The sequence below is a fragment of the Eriocheir sinensis genome, chromosome 63, assembly GCF_024679095.1.
Source record: "Eriocheir sinensis breed Jianghai 21 chromosome 63, ASM2467909v1, whole genome shotgun sequence".
NCBI classification, from domain to species: Eukaryota; Metazoa; Arthropoda; class Malacostraca; order Decapoda; family Varunidae; genus Eriocheir; species Eriocheir sinensis.
Genome location: NC_066571.1, coordinates 3,038,673 through 3,056,541, shown reverse-complemented (window position 1 = coordinate 3,056,541; position 17,869 = coordinate 3,038,673).

Here is a 17,869-nt window from a genome sequence, read left to right as displayed (position 1 = left end):
TCGCTACCACCAACACCAGTACTATTGTAAATCTCGAGCATGCATTGCCTAATTTTGAAATAACAACCGATGAAGTCCTTAAAGCTCTCCATTCACTTAAAACAAATAAAAGTCCTGGACCTGACAAAGTATATCCAACTCTGCTGAAAGAAACGAAGAGCGAAATACTCTCCTCCCTCACAACCGTATTCAATATGTCCTTGCGACAAGGCATCGTCCCTTCAGATTGGAAAAAGGCTAACGTGACACCGATTTTCAAGAAAGGAGACAAAAAAGTACCAGGTAATTACAGGCCCATTAGTCTAACTTCGGTTGTAGGTAAGCTACTTGAGGGCATAATTAGAGACAAAATTGTGAGTTACCTTGAAAGCCACTCATTGATTGGGGACTCACAACATGGCTTCCGAAACAAAAGATCCTGCCTATCAAACCTATTAACCTTTTATAACGACCTCTTCACTGTTTATGACGTAACCAAATCACTGGACGTAGTCTATCTTGATTCCAGAAAGCGTTTGATAAAGTCCCGCATCATAAATTACTTTACAAATTAAAGCAAATAGGTATTGACGGTCAAGTAAACCAATGGATCGCGAATTGGTTGAGCAACAGACAACAAAGAGTAGTGATTGACGGATTTAACTCAGAGTGGGCGCCTGTCACTAGTGGCGTCCCTCAGGGCTCGGTCCTTGGCCCAGTGCTCTTCATTATTTACATCAACGACGTGGATGTTGGACTCAATAACCGCATTAGTAAATTTGCAGACGACACAAAGATTGGTAATTCGGTTCTCACTGACGAAGACAGGCAAAGCCTCCAAGAGGATTTGCACAAAATTTCAGCTTGGTCGGATAGATGGGAGATGCCCTTTAACGTAGACAAGTGCCAGGTCCTTCAAGTTGGAACGAGGAATAAGAAGTTCGAATACGAAATGCGCGGCGTTAAACTCAAAAGCGTTCAATGCGTCAAAGACTTGGGGGTCAAAATCGCGTCAAACCTCAAATTCTCACAGCAATGCATCGATGCAGCAAATAAAGCGAACAGAATGTTGGGCTTCATTAAAAGAAACTTTGTATTCAAGAATAAAGATGTAATACTCGCTCTACAACAGTTTAGTCAGACCCCACTTGGAATATGCGGTACAGTTTTGGTCCCCCCACCATGCAAAGGATGTTGCTAAATTAGAAGGTGTTCAGCGTCGGGCAACGAAAATGATCCCTTCCTTGCGCAACAAATCCTACGAAGAAAGGCTTTCTATCCTTAACATGTTCTCTTGAGAAACGTCGCCTCCGAGGAAAATTGATCGAATGTTTTAAAATACTTAATGGTTTCACGAATGTAGACAGATCAACATTGTTTATGATCGATGACAGTCTGCGCACGAGGAACAATGGCGTAAAACTCAGATGTAGACAAGTAAATTCAGATTGCACCAAATTTTTCTTCACCAACGTTGTAGTGCGAGAATGGAATAAGCTTCCACCATCAGTGGTCCAGTGTAACACGATTGACTCCTTCAAAAATAAGCTCGACCGTCACTTCCTTCAACTTGATATCAACTAGAGTAGAAATGCAACGTTTTGGAGTCTTCTGATTAATGTAAAATCACTTAGGTTTAAGGACAGACCACCAAGTCTGGACCATGGGGTCTGTGGTCTGATTTTCTATGTAAATCTATCTCTCTCTCTCTCTCTCTCTCTCTCTCTCGTTATCTACCTAACTACCTAACTACCCATTTCCTTGTATCCATATACCCCTACTATTTTTTTTTTTATAGTCATTCACTGATCTTCCACTCGCATACCTCAAACATCCATTCCTACACACGTCATCCATCCTTATGCATCCAGATCAGTCATCCATAGTTCCTCTCTCAATCCCTAACCTATATCAACCTAATATATATCATCCCTTTTCAGACATATGAGTCATTCACCCGGTAACAGTCCAATACTGTATTTCAACCTTCCTATCATCCATTCACCCATTCCATAAACAAACCATTACTATATTTCAACCTTCCTATCATCCATTCACCCACTCCATAAACAAACCATTACTATATTTCAACCTTCCTATCATCCATTCATCCATTCCATAAACAAATCATTACTCCGTTTCAACCTCTGTATCATCCATCTCAAGACACAAGTCATCCATCATCCATCCCATAACAAAACAGTAATCCAAATCAACCTTATCATCCATTCATCCCTTTTAGCAAACCAACCCTTCGTCCATATCAGTCTTTTTATCGCCCCTTCATCCGTTCCCAAACCATCTATTACTGTATATCAACCTCTATTTCATCCATTTCAAAACAAATTATTAGCCCACATCCAACTTTGTATCATCCACATCTCGATAACACCCTTTCATCCATTTCCACAACTTTTACGTCATCCACCCCAAGACACACGCGTCATCATCCATCCCGCACCAAACTCCCCGTGACGCGCAGCCAGGAAGCGCATGAAAAACCCAACTCATCCATCCTCGCGCGGACGGCAGGTGGGCGGGGCAGGTAAATCATCCAGGTAAGGGAGGAGCAGCGAAGGTTAGCCGGGGACGATGCGGTGAAAAAGCGATGATGAAGGTATTGACGGCGTAAGACAATGGAAGAAATGGTAGCAATAAAGGGAATGATGCTGAAAAAAAGGGGGAAAAGGAGAATGAGAAACAAAATGAGAAGAAAAAGAAGAAGAAGAAGAAGCAACAATAACAAAAAAAGAAGAGGAAAAATATAAAGAAGTAGCACTGGTTGTAGTAGTATCATTATTATTATTATTATTATTATTATTATTATTATTATTATTATTATTATTATTATTATTATTATTAGTAGTAGTAGTAGTAGTAGTAGTAGTAGTAGTAGTAGTAGAAACAGTAGAAGTAGTAGTAGAAACAGTAGTAGTGGAACAGTAGTAGAACAAATAAAAGTAAAAAAGTTGAAAATAAGAAGAGGATAAAAAGTAAATCAAGAAAAATGCAACCAAGAAAATAAAACAACAATAAAAAATAAACACCTTCTCACCCCTAAAAAAAAAAAAATAACATACGCAAACACAAGTAAAACCAGATAAAAATACACCACAACCACCACAACCACCACCACCCTTACCCCCTCCCACCATCCCTCCACCACTACCTTCCCTTCCCCCGCCCCCGCCCACCCCCGCGGCGCCACGTCAGGGTAATGGCGGTGAGGGGGTGAATTAGCGGTCACTCTCCGACAGTTTAGGGAGATTTAGGGCGCGGCGGGGCGGGTGCGGGGCGGCACTCCATTCTGGGGGCGTGGATGCGGGGCGTAATTGGCGGGAAGGAGGCACTCGGGGCTGGGGAGGAGGGGGAGGGTGGGGAGAAGGAGTGGGAAGAAGGGGTGGGTGGGGAAAAGGGTTGGCTATAGGGAAGAAAGGGGAGGATGAGGAGGAGTGGGTAGGGAGGAGGAGGGGAAAGTAAGGAGGAGTGGGTAGGGAGGAGAGGGGAGGAGGGGGAAGGATGGGGAGAAGGGAGGATGGGTGGGTGGGAGAGATGCGTATATAAGACGGGAAAGGAAAAGATACAGGAGGAGGAAATAGAAGGAGAAGGAAGAGGTAAGTTATATTTAGGTGAGGTGGGAAAAAGAGAGGAAGGGCAAAGGTGGGAGAATGGGAGAATGAGGGAAATGCGTGTAAGGAGGCAAAATAACGATATAGAGGGAATGTATGAAATGAAGAGGAAGAGGAAGGAAAGGAAGTAGGAAAGGAGGAGGAAGAGAACGAGGGAGAAAAGATGAACAAGAGGACGAGAGAGATGAATTAGAGAAGTAAAAAAAAAGGAAAGAAACACACTAAGATAAGGAGTATGGTTAGAGAACTAGGAAGGAAGGTATACGAGGAAAATTAAGAAAAGGTAAAAAGGAAGGTCAGGAGAGATATATTGGTAGGAGGAGAGGAAGGTAGGACACGAAGGGGCAAAAAGGGATGAAATGGGAAAGGAAAGAGAAAGATTAAGCACTAACCTCATTCTCTCCCTCTCTCCCATTCTTTCATTCTCCCCTCTCCCTTTTCTCTCCCTTCTCCCCTCTCTCTTTTCCCCTCCCTACTTCTCTTCCCTCTTTGCTCCACTTCCTTATATCTCCCTACAGTGCTATCATAAGCCTTCCCACCTTCCCATTCTTTCTTTCTCCCCTCTCCCTTTTCTCTCCCTTCTCCCCTCTCTCTTTTCCCCTCCCTACTTCTCTTCCCTCTCTGCTCCACTTCCTTATACCTCCCTACAGTGCTATCATAAGCCTTCCCATTCTTTCTTCCAACCCCCCCCCCCCCCCCGACACACACACACACACACACACACACACACACACACACACACATACACACAAACACAGCGCTGGCAGTTTTAAGTTATGGGAATGGTGAGGGGACTGGAAGGAAAGGGATGGGTGCGAGAAAGGAATAAATAAAGTAGGGAATGAGAAGAGAACATATTAAGCTAAGGAGGAACACGAAGAAGCGTGGGAGAAAAAGGAATAGGAGAAGGAAGGAAAGAAGTAGAAATTGAGATGAAGAGAGCGAAGAAGAGGGTAAAGGAAGGTGAAGGAAAGGTAATGTTAGGTAATTAGGATATAGAGAAAGGGAGGAGGGACGGCAAAGAAACTGGAAAGGAAGGAAAATAAAAGGAAATCAGTAAAAAAATGGGGAAAATGAAAATGAAGGTAGAAGAGGAAAAAAAGAAAGGAAATCAGAAAAAAAAGCGACGGGAAAAGGAAAATGAAGGTAGAAGAGAAAAAAAAGAAAGGAAATTAGAAAAAAAAAATGCGATGGGGGAAAAGGAAAATAAAGGTACGAGAGGAAAAAAAAAGAAAGAAAATCAGTAAAAAAATGCGATAGGGAAAAGTAAAATGAAGGTACAAGAGGAAGAAGAGCAGGTAGTTTACGGTAATTAGCACATCTGGAAAGGTAAGAAAGGTAGGAAAGGCAAGGAGAGGAGCAGAGTGGGCACGCACCTGTGGGCCTCACCTGCGGAACACTTTTTCTACCAGGCACAGTTAGTTACTTTTTATATCTTCTTAGCCTTCTGAGGGGCCAGGGAGGAATACATGAGGAAGATTTGTAGCTTCTCTCTTACCTAATACTCTCTCTCTCTCTCTCTCTCTCTCTCTCTCTCTCACTCTCTCTCTCTTTTCTCTCTTCTCTTATTTCTTCTTGTTCTTATTCTTTTTCTTTTTGTTCATCTTCTGCTTGTACTTTTCTTCTTCTTCATATTCTTTTTCTTTTCTATCATTTTTCTTGTTTTTTTGTTCCTTTTTTTTATTTTCTTATCTTCATAATTATTTCATCTTACTATAATTATCCTTCTCTCTCTCTCTCTCTCTCTCTCTCTCTCTCTCTCTCTCTCTCTCAGACGCCCGCGGCCTCTAGACAAACACAGCAGGATTAATATTCATGGTCGCTTGTTTTGCATTAATTGGGCGGAATTCGGCGCTGCTTTTGCCCGCCGCTGACATTTATCACGGCGGGTTTGGTCGGCAAATACCCCGCTGTATCGAGCAACAAAGGGCCTCCGCTCATCCATTACTATTTTTCCCTCGCCGCCTTTCCCTGAGCAAACTGCAGGACGCCGCCGCGACTCAACGCCCGAGGAATGGTGTTTGCCTCAAGGTTACGGCAGCTGGCTTGAGGGATGCGGGAAATCGGGCTGGTGGTTCCTTCTCTCGTTTTGGGCACATACATAGAACTCTTGTTGTTATTGTTGATCCTGTTTTTGAGGTATTCAAGTATAAATGCTTTTTAGTGATATATACGAGTGTTTTTTTCTTCTTTATATGTTATATAGGTGAGTAGATTTCGGGTTCTTTATTTTTTTTGTAACTGTTTGGGTCTTTCTCTTGTTTGGGCATATGTGTTTTTTTTTTTTTTTCAAAGCATATACATATTTTTTTAAGTGTAACAGTAGTGTATTTTGAAGGCATATATTTTTTTTAAGGCATATGATTAGTTGTTTCTTCAAGTGTCACTGTAAGCCTTTGAAAAGTGCACATCTGACAAGTGTATTCGTTTTCTTAGTGTACGCTTTGAATAACGTTCAGTGCTCCCCCTCGTTCGCTCGTCGTCGTACGTCTGTTAAACAAAATGCGTATGCTGTGTACTCCACTGTAAGCATCGATAAAAAGCCATACAAATAGTTTAAATAAAAAAGCCATATAAATAGTTACTTTGTATGACATATAAGTAGAGCGGGGTTGCCTTATTTCTCTGTTTAGCCAAATAAGCTTTTCAAATAGTTTTCTTTTCTTTTTTATATATTAAAGGTATATAAGTAGATTTGGGCTCTTTTTCTTTTTTCAATTATACAAGTAGAGTTTGGGTTCCTTTTTTATTTATTATTTCATATTATCTATTTAAGGTATATAATAGACTTGATTTTTTTCTTTTTATCTTTCAGAGCATATAAGTAGTTACCTTGTTCTTCTTTTCCTTGTTTTAAGAATATAAGTACCTGGGTTTTTTCTTTTTCTCTGTAAGGTATATAGGCAGAGATGATTCTTTTTCTTATTTTCTTTGTCAAGGCATATGTGTAGAGCTGGGTTCTTTTTTTTCTTTATTTTTGTCATATAAGTGGAATTGGGTTCTGCTTTTGTCACATAAGTAGAGTTGGGTTCTGCTTTTGTCACATAAGTAGAGTTGGGTTCTACTTTTTCTTTTAATCAAATGGAATGCGAGAACAACTGGCTTTTTTTGTCATGTGGTGAAGCAGCGAAGTCCCGTTATTTTCTTCTTTTTTCTTTTGCTTTTCTTTTTCTTGCTGCCGGCGATGTTCATTAACTCCTCTCAAAAAAGACCTGTTAGTCGTGGTAATGTTCTCGTTCTTGTTCTTGTTGATCCAGTTTTTCCCTGCCGGGCCTGTTATTGATGTTCTTGTTTATGGATTACGTCTTCATTTTCTTCACTTTTTCTTCTTTCTTCCTCGTCTTTTATTTTTTTTTGTTTCTTTTTCCTTTTCATCGTTTCCTTCTTTTTCTTCTTCTTTCTGTTATTATAATTTTTTTTTCATCTTTTTATTCTGGTTTCTTCCTCGTCTTATTTTTTGCTTCTTTTTTCTTTTTTTCATTTCCTTCTTTTTCTTCTTCTTACTCTTATTAACACTTTTTCTCATATTTTTATTCTGGTTTCTTTCTCGTCTTTTATTGTTTTCTTTTTCCTTCTTTTCATTTCCTTCTTTTTCTTCTTCTTACTCTTATTATCATTTTTTTCTCATTTTTTTATTCTGGTTTCTTTCTCGTCTTTTATTGATTTCTTTTTCCTTTTTTTCTTTCCTTCTTTTTCTTCTTCTTACTGTTATAATTTTTTCCTCATCCTTTTATTTTGGTTTATCATTATTTATTCCTTCGCTGCTCTTTTCATTAGTGTTTTATTCTCTTTCCTATTATGATTGTCCTTTTTTCCCCCTAACATATACTCCTATTGGTACACAGTGTCTTCCTATAAACAATCCTCTTTTCTTCCTTTCCTCATCCTCGATTTCTCCTCCTTCACAATTTTCTTCCTCCGGGCAGAATATATGTAAAGAAGCTTACCTAGAGGCTTTTAACCCCGACGAAAAGGGAGAAAGAAAGGCAGACGGAGAGAGGGACAAAGGAGAAGGATGGAGGAGGAAAGAGGAGGAGGAAGAGGGGGAGGAAAACAAGGATGTGAGTGTATAGGGGAGGAGGAAAGGCGGAGAGAGACAGGCAAATAAAGGAGGAAGAAGACGCAATGCCAAAAATGGGATATGTGTGTGTGTGTGTGTGTGTGTTTGGTGACTCTACGGATTGTGCGTATTTGTCTGTCTGTTTTTCTCTTTGCTTGCCTGTCAGTGTCAATCTATCTGTCATATTCTCTCTCTCTCTCTCTCTCTCTCTCTCTCTCTCTCTCTCTCTCTCTCTCTCTCTCTCTCTCTCTCTCTCTCTCTCTCTCTCCAATAAGAGTGATGTTAGTATTGTTTTGGTGGTTAGAAAATCGGGTAGAACACGTAGTCATGTGTTTAAGTTGGATAAATTCAGATTCAACAAAGACACAGGCAAGAACTGGTTAACCAATAGAATCGAGGATGAATGGAACAGGCTTGGCAGTCATGTTGTGAATGCCACTACGATAGATACATTCAAGAAAAGGTTAGATAAATTCATTGATAGTGAGGTTAGGTGGGGTTAAGTTTACAGGAGCTGCTGTGTATAACCTTTTGCAGACTCCTTATGTTCTTATGTTCTCCATTATCCTATTTCTTCCTTTTTTTTTTGTGTGTGTTTCTTCAATCACTACATTTGCTTCTTTCTTCCTTTCCACCCTTCCATTAATTAATTCTTCTCTTCCTTCCTTCTTTCCTTCCTTCCTTCCTTTTTTCCTTCCTTCCTTCCTTCCTTCCTTCCTTTCTTTCTTCCTTCCTTCCTTTTCCTCCCCTTTCTTCTCCCCTCCACCCATTATCTTTCCCAGTCCTATCCACCTTCCCATCCTCCTTCCCACCCTGCAAGCCGTCCTTCCACCCTCCCCTGCGGCGCTATTTTCAATCCTCATCAGCATAATTATACCCAAAACAGGTTGTAAGTTGCACCTGTTATCGCGTCGCCGTATCGCTCACCTGCTGCCGCCGCTGCCAACAAACAAGCTCCCCGGTGGCAGGTGCGCCTTACCTGCTAATTAGCGTGCTTGAGCCGTGCCCGCGGGGGTGACGGGGAGACTTAGAGGAGAGTTTTCTTGCTTCATTTCCATTTTCATACTTTTATTAATTCCTCTGAGGTTATGTGCGTGCTAGGGTTTGACGTGATGGTGGGAGGCGGTAGAAAGATGGAGAGGAGACGGAGAGGAAAGAACATACGGTACGGTACAAAAACGCTTATATTTTATAACCATTTTTAACTCCGATTGATTCCGGTGATGTTACTTGTCGTCCTCGAGTCTGATGTTGAGGTGGGAGGAAGTCGTGAACAGATGAAGAGGAAAAGTAAAGGAGAGAACATGAGGTCAGGATGCTATGGAGAACACATACTTTAATTTGATTTCCATTTAAAACTTCAATTGATTCCACTGCTGTTACGAGGGTGTTCGGGTCTGACGTGGAGATGATAGGAGGTCATGAAAAGATGGGAAAGAGGAGGAAAGGGAAGAACATATGGTAACAATACTAGAACATTTAATTTAATTTCCATATTCAAGGTTTTATTAATTCCGCTGATGTTACGTGAATCCTCGGGTCTGACGTGGAGGTTGGAGGAGGTAGTGAAAAGATGGAAAGAAAGAAAGGGAAGAGTACCAGTATATAAGTTCAGGATACTAAACATGCCTTTATTTAATTCTCCGTTTTCATACTTTCTATCAATTCCACTGATGTTACTTGCGTGCTAGGTGGGGGTGAGGGGAGGTGAGGGAGGCCCGAAAAGATGGAGAGGAGGAAAAAGGAAGGATATATAAGGCCAATATAATCGAACATAAGAACTGAGAGAGAATAAGAGAGTACCAGGATGAAAAAAAGTGGACATTCATAAATAACGGATGAAATTTTTTTTTTTGTGTCGAATGAAACGAAAAGGAAACGAGTAAAGAAAAAGATAAAGAAAAGGAGGAGGGCGACCAGAGCAACAATTAGACTGAAAGTAAAGAAAATACACGAAAAAGTTGGGAAAGAGATTTACAACAGGATAAAACAATGGAGAGAAAAATGAAAGAAAAGAAAAGGAATAAAACAAATGACGAGCCGAATGAAAGGCAACAAAGAGGGAGAGAGGATTAATAAAAAAAAAGATGCAGGTAAAGAAAGATAAAATGGTAAATAAATTGTAAGCGTGAAAGGAAAAGAAGACGAAAACGAAGGAAAGAAAAGAAATTAAGGCGAAGGACGGAAGGAGGAGCAATCAAGACCCAAGGACGAGGAAGCGACAAATAAGAAGAAAAAAAAGGAAAGAGAGATAAGAAAGAGGAAATCGTGATCGAAAAACAATGACGTGGAAGACGAAATTGCGTGGAAAGGAGAAGAGAAAGTGGAAAAGAATAGAGGTTAGAAATGTGAGATAGAAGAGAAGACTGCGTAGATATGAAGCTGAAGAGATATAGATAGAGAGAGAGAGAGAGAGAGAGAGAGAGAGAGAGAGAGAGAGAGAGAGAGAGAGAGAGAGAAAATGAATCCTTACATAACACAAATTTATAAGGCACCGTCATCCCTATCATCATCATCACCATCACCACCTTTCTCCTGTCAGTCAGCCGCTCACCATCCGTCACCACATTCACAATAAGCCACAATCAGCCCTTCAAACCCTCACCACCACCACCACCACCACGATGACTCACTACTTTTACTAAACCAGCTTTATTTTTCTTGTCTTTCCCTTTTCTTCTTTTCATTTACTTCTACAACTTCTACTGTTTTTTTTTCTTCCATTTCCCTTTCCTCTTTTTTATCCCTTCCTCCTTTTCCTCCTCTTTTTTCTCGTTTTTTTTTTCTTCTTCTTTTCGATTTCCCTTTTCGAAGTAGATTGCAATGAAAAAAATGGAAAGGGCATGAACTGAGGAGGAGGGAGAGAAGCAAAAGGAAGAGAAAGAAAGAGGGAGGAGGAGGAGTGGAAAAGAAAGGAAGAGGAAATGGCTGAGGGGTAAGAGGAAGGAACAGAGAAAGGAGGAAAATGTCAGTGAGGAGAGGAAAAGAAAATAGGGAAAAGACGAAGGGATAAAAAGACCAAGAAATTAAAGTATAAGATCAGAGGAAGTAAAGAGAAGAAAGAGAAAAGGAGAAAATAAAGGAAAGGAAACGAGCGGAGAGACAGAGACGTGGGAAGGGAAGCAAGACAGACAGACAGACAGACAGACAGAGAGAGAGAGAGAGAGAGAGAGAGAGAGAGAGAGAGAGAGAGAGAGAGAGAGAGAGAGAGAGAGAGAGAGAGAGAGAGAGAGAGAGAGAGAGAGAGAGAGAGAGAGAGAGAGAGAGAGAGAGAGAGAGAGAGAGAGAAAGATAAAAGTTAGAAGCGAACAAAACCACTGAGGAGGAAGGAAGTGGGGGAGAGAGAGAAGATGAGATAAAGGAAGGAACAAAGGAAGAGGAGGAGGAGGAGGAGGAGGTAATCAATTTCCAATAACACACGAACGAAAGAAACACAAAGAAAAGCAATAAAGTTATGAATACGGAATGTGGGATGAGAGAAAGAGGAGGAGGAGGAGGAGGAGGAGCGGAAGGGATAAGAGGCGAGTGAGGAGGAGAGTGAGAAGGAGGAAGAGGAGGAAGGGGAAGAGGAAAAGAAGGTAAGAGGGGAAAATGCTCATCAAATTTACACGATAAGCCTCTTCCTCTTAACTCTCCTCTTTGGGAAGCCTCTTAGTGTCTTAGCGAGAGAGAGAGAGAGAGAGAGAGAGAGAGAGAGAGAGAGAGAGAGAGAGAGAGAGAGAGAATTACCACATCACGCGTTATCACTCAGAGGGTAAAATATTGATAAGCTCTTCCCACACACACACACACACACACACACACACACACACACACACATACATAGAGCAAACAAGATAATCAAAAGCAGTTACTTCTGGCCACGCAATTAGGGACAAGATAATGATAATAATTGTAGGATAACCAAGACGAGGAGATGACTGGAGGTGGAGCAAGAGGAGGAGGAGGAGGAGGAGGAGGAGGAGAAGAAGAGGAAGAAGAAGAAGAAGAGGAAAAGAAGAAGAAAAAGAAGGAGAAAAAGAAAATTAAAAGGAAGGAGAAAAAAAGTAGAAGGAAGGAAAGAAGGAAATTATCTTTAAGAAGCGAGAAGACAAACGTAGTGGAGACCAAAGGCAGGAAACTAAATGGGAAAGAAAGAGAAGTAAAGGAGAGAGCGGAGGAAGAGAAAACAATAGACGAGGAGACTGAAAACGAAGAGGAATAAAGGTACGAAAAATAAGCTCGGAGGAGAGAGAAAAAAAGAAAAATTAACGAAGAAAGAAAATAAGAGATGGAAGAAAAATGAGCAAAGGGTGCGAAAAATACGTTCAAAGGAGTATAAAAAATAATAAATTAATGAAGGAAGAGGAGATAGAAGACTTCCGTATTTGGCGAGGTGAAAAAATAACAGTTAAGAAAATAATGAGAAACCTGAGAGCGGGAACAAAGCAGTGAAGTGATAAGCAGAATAAAAGTACTATTATTAAAGAACGATATAGATAAAATAAAACCAATGATATAAGGATGAAAATAATGATAGAGGTAGAGATCGGTGGCGGTATATAACGACCTAAAGAAATTGATAACATATAAAAAAAAATGTAAGAGAACGGCAATGAAAAATAATAATGAAAGGAAGTAAGTAAAAATAAAGGGGAGGAAAGAGGAGGAAAAGGGGACAAGGTTTTAGCATTAAGGGACAGCAAAGGGAGACAAAGAAAGGGAAGGGAAGGAATATAAGAGAGAGAAAAGGGGTAAGAGGAAAGAAAGTCAAGGAGGAAGGGAAGGAGGGAAAGAGAGGATGAAAAGTCGCTGAAAGGAAACTAGGAGGGAAGAAAGATAAATCAAGAGAGAGATAAAGAAAGGGGAAAGGTAGGAATAGATATAAAAGGCTGAAACTAGGAAGAGAGAGAGGAAAGAAAAGGAACAAAGGGAGGTAGAGAGGGGTGAATAAAGGAGAGAGGGAAGAAAAAAGTAGGAAAGTAGTACCTAAGAAATAAAAAGGAAAAGAAACAGGAAAGAGAAAAAAAGGGAGGGAGAGAGGTGAAAGGAAAATGAGAGGGAGGAATTGATAGTAAAGGAGAAAGAGAGCGAGAGAAAGAAAGAGAGAGGGACGAAAACAAACAACAAAAAATAGAAATAGAAGAAAGAAAGAGGGGACAGAATATAGATATGAGAAGAAAAAAAAAAACGGACTGGGAAACAAAGAAAAGAGAAAGAGAAGTGAACGGAATGAAGGAATTAGCCTGGCAGTGGAGAGGAAAGGGTAGAGGATGAGTTGGTGAGATGCGGCGAGACAGAGAGAGGGACAGAGAGGGAGTCATTATGAGGGGCTGGGAGGTATGAGGGGCTGTCTGGCTGGCTGGCGGGGCTGCATGGCTACCTTCCGCCCTCCTGGGAATGTCTAATGACGCAAGAAAACACAGAGATCAGAGGCGGCATTTGAGGGCGGTGTGTGTGTGTGTGTGTGTGTGTGTGTGTGTGTGTGTGTGTGTGTGTGTCCCCTTTGTGCAGCCTAATAATATTCCCAGTGTAGCCACGAGCGTTCATGTGTAACCCTTAGTGTATTGTCCTTGTGTAGTTGTCTGTGTCTGTCTGTATGAAGCAATCTCATTCTTTGTACGGACGACCCTTTGTGACTGTGTGTTCATGTGTGTTTGTGTGTGTGATCATGTGTGTTTGTGTGTGAGCGTGTATGTTTGTGTGTGCGTTCATGTGTGTTTGTGTTCCTCTCTTAGCCTGTATGTGAGCCCTGGGACGTTATTCAGCAGCCACGTGTGTATATAATGTGAAGATATACTTGGTAACAGTAATTTTGTATTTGTGTATCTTTAAGTACGTTTTTATTTTTTTTTCGATGCTTCGTGTAGCGCCGGTAGGCTCTCTTGAGGGGCCTCTTGTACGCCCCCAGCCCGTTAGTGCCGTAGGCGAATTTTAAGTATAGTGGCTGGCGTGATAAATGATTCTTTGCTTGGCCCATGCTGCCCCCGGTGCTCCACTTGAACAAAGTCGCTGAAGTTGGAGTTGATTGAAGATCCGGGCAGCATCAGCGTTACCAGATTATCGTACTCTGAACAACGTATTTCCCTGTTTCTGACCCATAACAATTGCAGAAAAACATCGATAATTAACCATCTGAGCTCTAATTGTAAATGTATATCGTTATCAGTGTAGGCTCGACAGTTTTGGGCCTCAAGCAGACGAAAAAAGTATGCCTAGTACGACAATCTGGTAACGCTGGGCAGCATGTCGGCGATGACTTGAAAAATCAGCATGTTTCGGTGGGACTCGAACCGAAGTCCACGGGCTAATCACGCCCACACGCTGATCACTCGGCCAATCGGTGCAAATGAGCTCTGTGTTCTCCTGTGGCGTTTTTCAGTGGCTCTAAGATGACATGTAGCCCAGGTAGTTCTGTGTCCTTGGTCGTTTATGTGTTTGTGAGTGCTTGTGTGTGGACAAGTAAAAAGAATAAGAAGTGGAGTTACGTATTATGACCTTTTGCATCGTATGGACAAAAATGATTCTACACCCATTGTTATATTACGCTGTATACTTGTGCGATGTATGCATTAAAGGTTTTGTTAGCTGTGGCCAATAAAATATCTATCCATCTACCTATCTATCTACCTATTTATGTATCTGTTTGTCTTCCTGTCTGTCTATCTCTGTATTTCTAAGCACAATATTAACATGCAGCTTCTTAGGCGCTAAACAACTGACATAACAGTGATTTGTAACGGGATAACGCTCCAGAAGACAACAACAGCAACAGTAGGAGCAACAGGAGGCAAAAGTGACCCGTGTTTCCCTCGGGGCAGGGTGTAAGGGGGGGGAGGGGGGTCGCCGCTCCCTGATGAACTGGGCCACGCGTGCACCTCGAGACGCGCTCAATGCTCTTTGTTCCGCCGGGCTTCGCGCTGAATAATGGATGGCGGCCGTGATCGGTGTTGTCTTGTCGCCTGCTGCCGCCTCCACACCCCTCCTGCTGTGCTCCCCTGCTACTCTTTCTTCCGTCTTCTATTTACAACTTTCTATACTGTTTTGTCGCATACTGCCGCCTCCACACCCCTCCTGCTGTGCTCCCCTGCTACTCTTTCTTCCGTCTTCTATTTACAACTTTCTATACTGTTTTGCACCTCCACATCCCTCCTGCTGTGCTCCCCTGCTACTCTTTCTTCCGTCTTCTATTTACAACTTTCTATACTGTTTTGTCGCATACTGCCATCTCCACACCCCTCTATACCGCTATATTCTGATTCTCCTTCTGTGTTTCCTCTTACTCTTTCCTTTGTCTCTCTCACCTTTCTCCTACTGTTTCGTCACCTGTTGCTGCCTCTGCACTCTTCCTTAATGCTGTGCTCTGATCCCTCAAGCCTGTGTCCCCAACTACTCTTTCCTCTGTGTCCCTTATTTAATTTTTCTATCCACTTCTTTTCATCTTGCTAGCCACCGCCTGTTGCCACTTCCACACTCGTCTATATCGCTCTGCTCCGATCCCCCTCTCCTGTGTCCCTTCCATTCTTCCTTTTGTCTTCATTTTTTCCATTTTTATATCCAGAGGGGAGGCTTGTTGCAGCTTCCCCATCACCTCCTGCTACTGTGCTTCGATTGCCCTTGTTGTGTTCTCTTATGTTCATCTCTTTGCCTCCCTGTTCCATCTTTCAATTTACCTTTCTTCCTGTTGCTCTGTCGCCCGTTGCCACCTTCCCACTCTACCTCTCGTCTCCCCTCTCTTCCTCTTCACCCTTCTGTTCTCTTTCTCTTGCCCCCTTTTCTGCTCCCTACACCCCTCTATCTCCTTCCCCCTCTCCCAATACCTGTTGCTATCGCTGCTGTTGTTTCTGTCTTTTGTTACTATTTGCTTTCTTTCCTCCTCGGCTTTTGTGCGCTTTTCCTGACAGATGGAGTGCTTTGTGTTACGTCTGTCCTTGCTCCCTCCTGCCCCCCCCCCATTGCCCCCCTGCCTCCACCTGCATCTCGTTCAACTCTCCTCTGAAAAGCATTAATCTCAGCATCATTAGTTTTGCCTCTCTCGACTAAATTATTTTCGCAGACATGTTGGCACCGATATTTTTTTTTCTGCTTTTTTTCTTTCTCACGGTTTTCGCTCCTGCATCCGTCTGGTTTCTTATCTCAGTCTATTTCTCCAGGTTATTCATTTTTCCTCACGTTTTCTTCTCTCTTTTCTTGCGTTTATTTTTTCCCATCTGTCTGGCTTCTTTTCGCAATCTTTTCTCATGACTTTATTTTTCCTCAGATTTTTCTCATATTTTTCGTAGTTTCTCTTCTGCATCCCTCTGATTTCTCATCTTAGTCTGCTTCCTAAGTTTTTATTTTTTTCATTTTCCCGATAGTTTTCATAGTTTCTCTTCTGCATTCATTCATTTCTGCATTTATTCATTTTTTCCTCATTTTTTCTCATAATTTTCTGACAGTTTCCCTTCAGCATCGGTCTGAGTTTTTTTACATTTTTTTCATTTTCCCGATATTTCTCATAGTTTCTCTTCTACATTCATTCATTTCTGCAGTTATTCTTTTTTCCCTCATATTTTTCTCATAATTTTCTTACAGTTTCTCTTCAGTTCTTATCTCACTCTATTTCTCGACTTACTCATTCCCTCCACGTCACCAGTCACGCTAATCAACCCTCTCGCATGTCTTGTTTGCCTTCTAATGTTTAATCACAAGACTCCTCCTCCTCACGTGTCACCGCCCGTCCATCCACCTGTCCCCGAACCACCACCAACCGCTGCCATTTGTCACATCTGGCGCCCCACTTGACGCCCGGAGCCCCGCGGGGAAAACAAACACAACAAACACTCGTCAGCAGCGTGTCCATCCACTCGGCCACTCACGGAGGGTCGGGGGCGGCGTGGAGGGGTGGTGGGAAGGGGGCTGGCAGGGGGGTGGGCTGAAGGCTTCTCCCTCGGGTTGTGCATCGCCCTGACAGTTTGGTTGAAAATCTGACTGAGCTGTCTCTTCGGGGCGTGACTGCTGGACTGACTGACTGACAGGTGGTGACGTGATGAGTTGTGGGTTGTGCGAGGAGAGTTTAGAAAGTCTTTTAACTTATAAGGAATCGGATTTTACTCGCTCACGGGTACCACACAGACAGACAGACAGACAGACAGACGGAGCCCCCATCACATACACTATTATCAGCTGACCTCTAAACTTTTCATTCCGGTATAAGACGGCGAGGAGGAGAGACAGGATAACATTGAGAAGCAAAAGTAGGAAAACGATACCGGGAAAAGTGAAAAGAAACAAAGAGAAGAGCATAAAGAGGAAGAAGAAAACGGAAAACTGGAAATTGCAGGATGATCTTTATATTTCACCCCTCCACTGCAAACACACGCCCCTCATTCTACCCCCACAACACGCTCCACCTCTCACCCCTCCTCGAAGTCGCTCCCGGCAAACCCTTCCCCAGTGGCAGCACAAAGACACAGACCGCAGACACAGACTTTCTCCCGATGATGTGATGGCTTCCGGCGACGCGTTGCAGGCAGAGGGAGAATCAAAATACCACGCAAGCTAAATTTAATCGCTTTTCTATATTTTTTCTTCTTTTTGTATCTTTTCCGCGAGTGGTTTTGAGTTCTTATTTTTATACTTCAGTTTGTCCTTTTTCTGTCTGTCTCACTTGGTTCGTTTACTTGTTCTGTCTGTCTATCTTCCTTCTGTCTGACTCCTTCACCCTGTCTGTCTTCCTTTGTATGTCCCTCCCTTGATCAGAATGCCTGTCTCCCTTGTTCTGCCTGTTTGTCTCGTTTTGTTCTTATCTCTCTCTCTCTCTCTCTCTCTCTCTCTCTCTCTCTCTCTCTCTCTCTCTCTCTCTTCCTTGTTCTGTCTATCCGTTTCCCTTGGTCTGTCTGCCTTGCTCTGTATGTCTCTCTTTTGATACGTTCGCCAGTCTCCCTCGTTCTGTCTGTTTGTTTTCTTTAATTAGTCTGTCTTTTTCGGTCTATCTGTCTTCTATACCATAACAGTACAGAAAAAGTCACGGAGCAGGTAAACCCAAACCAAACGCAGCCTTTCCTACCTGGCGGGCACACACACTCACCTCACCCCGCTCCGCCTCACCTGCACGCAATCGCACTCAACCTACATCCATCCGTCACTCCTTTTTTTTTTCGCCTTTCATACCTGTTGCGGAGGTGATGAATGTGCACCGTCAGCCCAGAGCCGTCGATTCGAACTTTTTTTCTTTCCCCAT